Consider the following 10311-nt stretch of genomic DNA (forward strand, 5'->3'; position numbering starts at 1 on the left):
TGCCTTCGCCAATTCTTGTATCATTTCTTCTAGTTCGTCTGGATTACTGCTGATAACAACAATGTCGTCTGCAAAGCGCAAATGGTTGAGAAACTCTCCATTTATTCTAATTCCTTTTTTATCCCAAGCCAGTTTTCTGAATACTTCTTCTAAAACAGCGGTAAAGAGTTTTGGTGAGATAATATCACACCCTGTCTGACTCCTTTTCCAAGTTTAATTTTTGCTTTTCCTTTATCCAAACGAATCGTTGCAGTTGCTTTGTCATATATTTTCTTGATGATATTGATGTAAGTCTTCTGTACCCCAATTACATCTAGAGCTTTAACAACAGCAGATGTGAAGACAGAGTCAAATGCTTTCTCAAAATCAATGAAGACCCTACACAATGGTAATTCGTATTCCTTATGTCTCTCTATAAGTTCCCTGATTGTTTGGATGTGATCCATTGCACTGAATCCACTTCGAAATCCTGCCTGTTCTTTTGGTTGAGCTTCGTCCAATTTGGATTCAAGCCTATATGTCAGCACTTTGGTGAAGATTTTATAAATTACTGATAGGAGACTGATTGGTCGATAGTTCTTGATATCCTCTTTTTCGTCCTTTTTGTAAAGAAGAACCATCATTGCGTTATTCCAATCTTCAGGCACATCCGATTTTGTGAGACAATTTGTGAACAAAGCAACTGGCATACTGGCAAATTCTTCTCCTGCTTCTTTAATAATGTCAATTGAAATCCCATCTTCACCTGGGCATTTCCCTTTTTTCATACATCTTATAGCCTTGTAGACTTCCTCTTTCAGCACAGGTCCTACTTGTACAAATTCGGCTTCATTTTCTTTTCTTCCTGTTCCCTTTTCTTCGTTCCGATCAGTTGGTATGTGGATTACGAGATGAAGGAACTCAACGGAAGTTACTGGCAGAGCAAAATTGAATTTTGACAAGGCTGTTGCCAAGTGCCTTGCAGCTGAAACTACGTTTTCACAATCAAAACAAATTCATTCTCAAAATTCTCAACTTTCTAATTCAGGAACTTCTTATTTCGTTGATCAAGTGAAGAATAAAAAGAAATTTAATTCGAAACAAAAAAATGTTCCAAAGGATGACTTTTCTAATAACAGTTACGTATGTTTCGGTTGTGGTGGACGACATGACCATTCTAATTGTCGTTTCAAATCAGCGACTTGAGGGCACTGTGGCAAGAAAGGGCATATACAAACTGTATGCCGGGCCAAGGGTATTCAAAAAAATAAAGCATACGGTATTCAAAAAAGTAAAGCATACGGTATTCAGAAAAATAAAGCATACGGTATACAGAAGAATAAAGCATACACACATAATACACATGACATTAAAACCGAAAATGAATATTCGGATTCTTTAGTTAACTTTTCTGGTTTCAAACAAGGTATCGAGGTTTTATTAAACAACCATGCATTAAAAATGGAGATTGATTCCGGATTTTATTATTCTATAATTTCTAAAGAAACTTTTGAAACTTTGGTTGTTGCAAACCTAAGATTAGAAACACTTTTGTGAAGCTGCGGGATTTTCAAGGAAATTTAATTTCACTGCTAGGTTCATGCATATTAGAAGTACAATATGGGAACAAAAAAATCAGATTACAACTGCTAATTTCAAAATGCAAATGCACAAATATTTTTGGTTTCTCATGGTTTGAGCCTTTGGGTATTTCATTGAATGGAGTCAAAAAGATTGTGTCTAATCCGGTGGATTTTGTAATTCAGAAATACAGTGAGGTTTTTGATGCTGGATTGGGTACATTTGCTGGACCTGTCTTGTCTTTACCTCTTGATCCTCAATTTCCTCCCGTTCGACTCAAGACTAGGAATGCTCCACTTGCAATGAAACCAAAAATCGAGATTGCTTTGAAAAACTTCAAGATGAAGGAGTTATTGAACCTATTTCGAACCCAAAGTGGTCAACTCCTGTTGTTCCCGTTATTAAACCTTCAGGTGACGTTAGATTATGTGGGAACTATAAGGTAACTTTGAATAAGGCTGTGAATGTTCACCCCTACCCAATTCCAGCTGTTAATCAGTTACTGTCAAACCTGAAGGGTGGAGGATATTACGCCAAAATAGATTTAGCTCAGGCTTACTTACAGCTTCGTGTATACGAAACATCGGCAGAGGCCTAGACAATTGTAACTCACAAGGGTGCTTTCAAGGTAAACAGATTGCAATATGTTGTTAATGTTGCTTCTGGAATTTTCCAAAATATGATCAAAAATTTGTTTTCAAATTTGGAAGGATTAGTTCCATATTTTGATGACATTTTGATCAGGGCTAATTCTCTAGAGCAATTGGCATCAAGATGCATCTAGCATGCGTGCTAGAGAAACTTAAAAATGTCGGATTACGTGCTAAAAGAGAAAAATGTCTTTTTGGAGTCACTGAGGTTGAATTTTTAGGCTACCGTATCGATGCTGCGAGTATTCACCCTTCCAATTCGAAAATTGATCCTTGTGATATGAAAGTGACCTTTGAGGCCTACTAAGTGAACTTTGAGGCCTACTAAGTGATCTTTGAGGCCTACTTCAGTGATCTGAAAATGTACCACGGCCAGACAGTATCTAAGACACTTGGCAATGCAAATGAAGGTCAGTCTACTGACTTTTTGTCTTGGGCGGACCGTTGTGAAGTTTATGATCAAGAGACGAAGATCTGTCCTAGCGACACCAGAGCTATCGGGCATGCTGCATACGTAACCCCTAATAAGGCCTTGAGACGCGATATGCAGAGGAGCAGCGAACCATATCAGCAAAAACGTCATACATTCAACCACCATGCGTTATCCGAGCATTATGCCTATATTGATGGTGCAAGGCGAGGGCAGTCACGGCCACATTGCCATACATACCGTCCGCATGAATATGCTATACGACACTGGAGACAACGAAAACATGGTCATTGGCCAATGCCTAGTAAAGGGCTGAACTGGAGACGCAATCATCAGACAGATAGCTATAATTACAACAACATGCTGAATGGAAAACACCGCAGATTCTGGCAGCTTGATCATTATAATAAGACCAATCGACCACAAAATTCTACTTACAGCAGGTCGGACGACGGCGATAGAAATGAACCTGCTCGGTGTGTGGATTGCGCGCTCGTCAATGTAGCTTATCACTATTGTTTCAGCACAAACCATCTATCAAGAAGCAGGGCATGCCCCAGCTATCTCCTCACTATAGGCTTGCGCAATACTGGACAAAACATTTCAGTGTGAAAAAATATACTAGCGATGAATACCATATCTCTCAGCAAATGAGATAGACACGGCTGCTTCAGATCAACTTCGATAAAACTGCAGCCTCATATCTATGGCTTAAGGAATTCAACGTAATACGAATCACAGTAAAGTAAATACAATCGTAGCAAGATGTGTACGAATGACCATTTAGTCGACAACCAACGTCATCTAAGACATCAAGAATGAATGACGGGGTACCCAGCAGCAGTTGTGATCACAATTCCCTGAGGCTCCTCCAAATAAATATGGACCGATCAAAAGAATGTACCCGGAACTTGGTGACGTTCTCGAAGAAGAATGCAGTGGATATTCTGCTTATTCAGGAGCCCTGGCTTCATCGCGGTGTCATGTGTGGTTGGCCCCAGGAATGGTCCAGATGGCAATCCCTCGACGGGAAAAGCGCTATTATAGTTCCTTCCATATGCATTCATCCAGCAACCTTCAGAATTGGCCGACATCTTGTAGCTGTACAATTAAGTCTGCTGCATAAGGAGCTGGTTCTCGTGAGTGCCTACGTCTCCCCGTATGAGGATGTGGAAGATACGCTTAAGGAGATGGAAGAAGTGTTTAATATGTCACCAGGGATAGGGAAAATATTCTGTACGGATCTGAACTGCCACTCTTCGCTCTGGGGGTATAAGGATACAGATTCCAGAGGAAGATCACTACAGGAATTTCTAGGAGGTTGCAACATGTTTTTATTCAACTCCAGTCGTACAGCTCCCACGTACGAATTAAAAGGAGCACGGGGTTGGCCCGATTTAACATTCACTACATCCGCTTCAATTATGGAGGAGGTTACCTGGTCAGTGGGAGGCGATGACTCTTTCAGCTCCCACAAATACATTCACATGTTCTTGAGAGCTGCTTATTGTTACCATAACACTCAGACAAGGTACAGAACGACGACAAGAAGGTTACACAATCTTATGTCAGTAGTTAAGCCGATTGTCTCTGAGTTGCATCATCGAATCAGCCACGTCGCAACCGAGGTCGATGTGAATGCTGCGGTAGACAAATTTATGTTCCAACTTCAATCATCATGCGCCGACACCCTGGGCTTCACACAGAAGAAAATGTCCCACATGATAAGTTGATGGACGCAAGAGCTGGCTATCGAGAGGAGAAAAGTAAGAGCTTTGGAACGCAAGTTTTTGAAGGCACCGGAGAATACCAAAGGTGCAGCGAGAATCTCATATAAAAAAGCCAAGGCGAAGTATACGCGGCTGGTGAAAAAGACAAGGGATACGTGTTGGGCGAACTTTTGTGCCGAGCAGAATCGCCCTTTTGGACCAGCGTATCGTTCGGTCTTCAAGTGTCGTCGAATCTCGCCGCAAATTACTATGCGTCAAAGTGGTTCAAACGCTACAATCTTGGAAGCGGCTGAACTCCAGCTTAACACTATCTTCCCGGACCCCACAGACGATATAATCTTGGTACCACGATCCAGTAATACTTTGAGTGGCGACCTCCCAATCTCGACATCTGAAGTGCTGCACATCGTGGAGAAATTAAACAACCGCAAGGCTCCTGGATTTGACAACATAAGTATCCCTATATTGAAGTCACTCTTCAAGAGATACGCCACAGAGATTACATCTATCTTCAACAAACTACTAGAGATGTCGGTGTTCCCACATCATTTCAAAATAGGTAAACTGCTTCTGCTCTTGAAAAAAGATAGGGACCCGGATTCTCTAAGGTCATATCGCCCGATATGCCTGCTGCCTACTATAGGGAAGGTTTATGAGAAAGTACTGGTGCAGAGAATCGTATTTCACTTAGAGAAGGTCAATTGGATGAGTCCTCTTCAGTTTGGATTCAAAGCTGGCGGATCAGCAGAAAAAGCTATCGCTGAACTCCTTCGAATTATTCGACAGAAGCATGTCCAGGGCCAGTTGACTGCAATAGTCTCTGTGGACATACGTGGAGCTTTTGACTCCTTGCGACACGAAGTCATTATCAATCAGCTCCGAAGAATGCCTCTCCCTGAGAACCTGGTGCGTACAACGGAGAACATGCTACAAGGTAGACATATTACAATGACCACCGATGGCGGCGTTGCAATCAAAGCCCAGCGGAAAGGATGTCCACAAGGTTCTTGCAGCGGTCCACTCCTGTGGTCTTTGGTCCTGGACACTCTGCTTAAGCTTGATTGGGGACAGCACATCCATATTCAAGCTTTTGCGGACGATCTGGTTTTTGTGATTTCTGGTGCTAATCACGACGACATCACTACTGAATCTCAGCTTGCGTTCAACCAACTGACTAGATGGCTTAATGAGAATCATCTTGAGATGGAGGCCGAGAAGACGAAGTTTCTTTGGCCCCATCCTAAGAAAAATAAACCGCGCATTATAATCAACAATATCCGCATTTGGCCTTCGAAGCAAATAAAGTATCTAGGAGTACATATAGATAGCCGGCTTAACTTTATGCCACACTTGATGAAACAGATTGACAAAGTTCATGAGACTCTGCAATTGCTGCGAAGAGTTGCCGGACCACGGTGGGGCCTCCGACAGAATTTCCGGAATATGCTCTACAAGTCGGTGGTGCAGCAGCAATTATCTTATGGATGCGCTTCTTGGTATCGGGATCCCACGCAGAGGCAAAGAAGAGCTCTGGATATCGCCCAGAGACCATTTCTGCTTTATGTTTAAGGGGCATACGTCACCACGGCCAACGCCGTCTTATATGTGGCAACTGGGAATCCACCTCTCAGTAGTTTTCTTGATTACGAGGCGCGCAAAACACGACTGCTTCACCTCGACGAGGATATTGTGGTAGCAGCTAGACGACTGCGAGTTGCAGACTTCGAAAAGATGCTCAAGACCTGGCCACAGCACCCAAGTATGGACATAGCAGTAAACCAGACAATACTGTCCAATAGTAATCTTGTGATAGCGCCCGATACAAGATTAGTTTTTACGGATGGTTCAAAGACTCCAGAAGGAACCGGTAGTGCATTCGTGGTTTTGCGGCAGGATGACTCTCGTGAAGTATCTTGGATGAGAAGGCTTGCTACTGAGACCAGCGCCTTCCAGGCTGAGGTATATGCAATTTTGCATGCAGTTCAATGGGCGCAATCCGAACAGCATCCAGTGCTCATATTTTCAGACAGTGCATCTAGTCTGTGGGCCATAAAAAATCCACGTTCACCGTATTACAACGTCAGAGAGATTCGTCGCATCCTGTGTGGGAATCCAAGAATACGGTTGGCCTGGGTGAAAGCGCACTCTGGAGTAGCTGGCAACGAGCAAGCTGACCAACTTGCTAAGGAAGCCGCTAATCTTCAAACTCCAGGTGAACACCCATGGCCAAGGAGCTTTGCTCAACGCTTATTGCGTGAGGATCTGTTGAAGACGTGGCAATGTAGTTGGAATTCTAATGCGGCCAAAGACGCCTATAAAGTCCAACGACGGGTCCGTTGGCACCATTATGTTTGGCCCAGAGAAAAGATAATAGTGGTAACAGAGCACGGTCCATTTCCGGTTTATTTCGAACGGTTTAAGCGCTCAACTCACTCTGCTTGTAATTGTGGAGCTTCTGGATCTCTCTGGCACTATGCGACGCAGTGTCCAATGACGGCTCAGTTCCACTTTGGTAAGATGCCAGAGTCTTATACCTTAGCCTGGAAGATAAGGACCCTTCGTAGTCCTACGAACTTTCACCGCCTCATAGGTCTTGTCAGGGTTCTGGAGCAGAACGTTCACCATATGCACGACAAAACCAGAGGAGCACGTGAACCGAGAGGAGGCACCGACCCGACGTATGTGCCATCAAGGGAGTGCAGCAGTCAGTTGAGACAGTACGATTTGCGGCCAAGACTCAGAGGAGTTACTGACGTCACGCACCCGCCCTCGCGAGAGAGCGGCAGCCAGGCGATTATTTACAACTTGCGGCCTAGACGACGGCGGGCCGATACTAGACCGATTCACTACTGAAGACCGATACCGACAATCGAACTGATATGTGGGAGCTGGACAATGGATGGCTGTGATTAGCTGATTTACTCTGCGATTCGAAATTTTATATTTATTATTGACAATCATTAGATTTAGATTATTGACAATCATTCGATTAACTGACGATGGCAAGATTCTTATGGGAGGGCTATCATCGCATAATCTTCTTTATAATTTCGATTGTCGATTGGCGTTTTATGTTTAGAGTTTAATCACCTGTTATATGATTTTAGATTGACGATCGTCTTCATATATATATATATATATTTTTTTTTTGGTTGCCTTCGTATGAGGCGACAATGTTTTGTTTTTATAATAAAACTTTCCGGATACACCCACCCTTCGGGAACGCTTCGATATCTCTATGAGATGGGAAGCGGGGTGTGTCCGGTCTTCAAAGGTCAAAGGCCATTTAAGCGATTTGTAAATGTGCCGCTTAGTTCATTTTTACAAAATTATAATTGAGGGGGCAAGACACATCAGATAACCTTCAGTTATACCACGTTTGGTCTGCGGGCCAAGGGTTTTACCATATATAGCTGAAGGGGGGGGGGGGGGTGCAATGAATTTCTTAAAGACAAATTTTGAGTTCTTACCCTTCAAATAACATTGAAATCGAGAAATTGATTATAATAAAGGTATTTTCTTTCGAAAATTTAATTTTTTTAAAAATATTTTTTGTATTAAAAAAATATTTTTTCTTTCATCTGGGGGAGGCGGAGCGGTCTTAGGACAGTGCGACCGGTGCAATTGCACCGGGAGCCAAATGAGAAGGCGTTAAATATACATTAATAGAAAAATATCTTTAAGATACGTATTTATGTAAAAACTATAAAATGTACATTAAAAATGAATATGAAATGATAATTAAAAAAAAAAAATGTTTGAGCATATAATATTAGTTATACGATTATTTTCGAAAAGAAAATAATCGATGGGCAATGCACCTATTTACGTACAGTACATAGTGATTTTGGTCAGATAAAATTACACACACACTCTCTCTCTCTCGAACTCTTTTCGTTTACCCCTTCCGGGGAATTTTGGGCGGGGAAGTCGCAATTTCTTTCTCTTTTGTTGCGCAGTAAAAAATGAAAATATTAAAGGATAATATAACCTCTTGGTCACACAATTTTTCTACTAAAGAGAGCAAAAATGTGTTCCTGTGTTGTGGGGAGTATTACAAAAAAAAAAATTGAAACCCCCGAGAAAATTCTTTGTACGCCTATGCTGGCATCAGGGCCGCAACTAGGGGGAGCAGGCGGGTCTACTGCCCCGGCGCTGGAACAAAGGGGCGCAAATTTCACATTTTTACCTCTCTTGTAACATTACAAGGGGGCGTCAAAATGCGTGCTTGCCCCTAGTTGCACCAAGCAATGCATGCTTGCACCAAGCTTCTAGTTGCGGCTCTGGCTGGCATAAAGATCGACCCCATTTCCATGAACCCGTAAAGGGGCTTTGAATCAGAATCCGCAAGGTCCCACCAGTGCACACCACAGCTGGGAATTTCACATCCTCCTATTTTCACCGAAATGACTTTACTCGATGTGATCCTGGATCTCATCCGGAAAACAATAATCCTTCGGAAACGACCTCACTCTTTGCGGGCAGAGCTAGCGGCGTTCCTGAATGATGTACCGTTTACCAGCCTGGTTCTTCGCTATAAATCCCCCGACTTCCTCATCACGGCTGACGCGCAATCGGTCTGTTTATAGAACAACTCGATCCTCCGCCTGTGTTTCCTCGGAAGACTCTGCCTGTCAGAAGGAGATCTGACTCTGACTAGGACCGACTGCAGCGAGTCACTCAAAAGCGAATGAAGGCGATCTCAATGGCACTGCAATCCCTACTCTCTTAAGGGGCCTACACACGGTCAGTTATGCCTGTACAGGTATAACTGTGCAGGCATAACTGAACGGTTCGATGCATCCACACCATTCAGTTATACCTGTGCAGGCGAAGCTTCTGGAACCGGTTCTAGGCAATCTGTGGGGATATTTTCATTCTTCGATCTCTGTCTTCGCGGTCTTTTGATCAGTTCGGATTTTTTCATAGTCTATAAAGTTCGGAATTTTCTAGTATGATTTCCACAGATGATGCTTTGGGTGTAGCATAGGCGGAGATAGACTTGGAAGTCTGGGGGGGGGGCACGGTCATTATTGCTGTGGGGGGGACAAGATGATGATGATGTTGATTCATCTATACACCCATGCATTAGATTTTTTCGACTTCACCTTTGATGCTGGGGGGGGGGGCAATGCCCCCCGCCCCGCCCCATCGTATCTCCGCCCATGGGGTGTAGTTGGATTGGGTTATGGCACTGAAAGTTATTAACTCAAAAAAAAAGAAAAAAACTTGTAACGTGGTACAAAGATTGGTTAAAAACAAAGCAACAATATTCGCACGTTAAATTATTACAGGAATTGAGATTTGCACCAAAAGATTGGCATAATTTTCTCAGAATGGATCAAGATACCTCTACTCAAAGCTTTTTTTTTCAATTCCTTTCGGAAATTGCTTCGCAAACTGTTTATTTTTTTAACAACACTGCCTCTGTTCGCTAGAGGATCTATTTCTCTCATTTTCCACACCAATCTCTCATAACTATTATCTTTCTTAATTTTGTTATGGTAATCTTTAGTTTTCACCTGCCACAAGTATTTCTCATTCCTATACATTTCAATGAATTCTTCCAAACATTCGCGCTGCCCGTTTCGAAGATCACTCATTATAAACCTCGAGTCGTGAAAAATAAACTGAACTCTGAACTAAACTCAGTAGGACTATTCAGGCTATGAATGGACACAAGGGGGTGATGGGGGGACGAGAGGAACACATCAGTTTTCGAAAACTCAGACCATTTTACCAAGGAAGCGTTTGTAAATATCGGCCTTGGGCAAAAAAAAAAAAAAAAAGAAAACTAATATTGCACACAGAAAATCGTACTTGTTTCATCAGAGCTAAAGTGTTTTTTTCTGCCTTTGAATGTGCGCTGTACATTCCAGATGTATTGTAACTGTAAATTGATCGGTAAAGCCTACTGTCACAGATCTCCACACCATCTGGG

The sequence above is a fragment of the Pholcus phalangioides genome, unplaced genomic scaffold, assembly GCF_987345545.1.
Source record: "Pholcus phalangioides strain wild (caught in Gottingen) unplaced genomic scaffold, Ppha-v1.0 ptg000021l_1, whole genome shotgun sequence".
NCBI classification, from domain to species: domain Eukaryota; kingdom Metazoa; phylum Arthropoda; class Arachnida; order Araneae; family Pholcidae; genus Pholcus; species Pholcus phalangioides.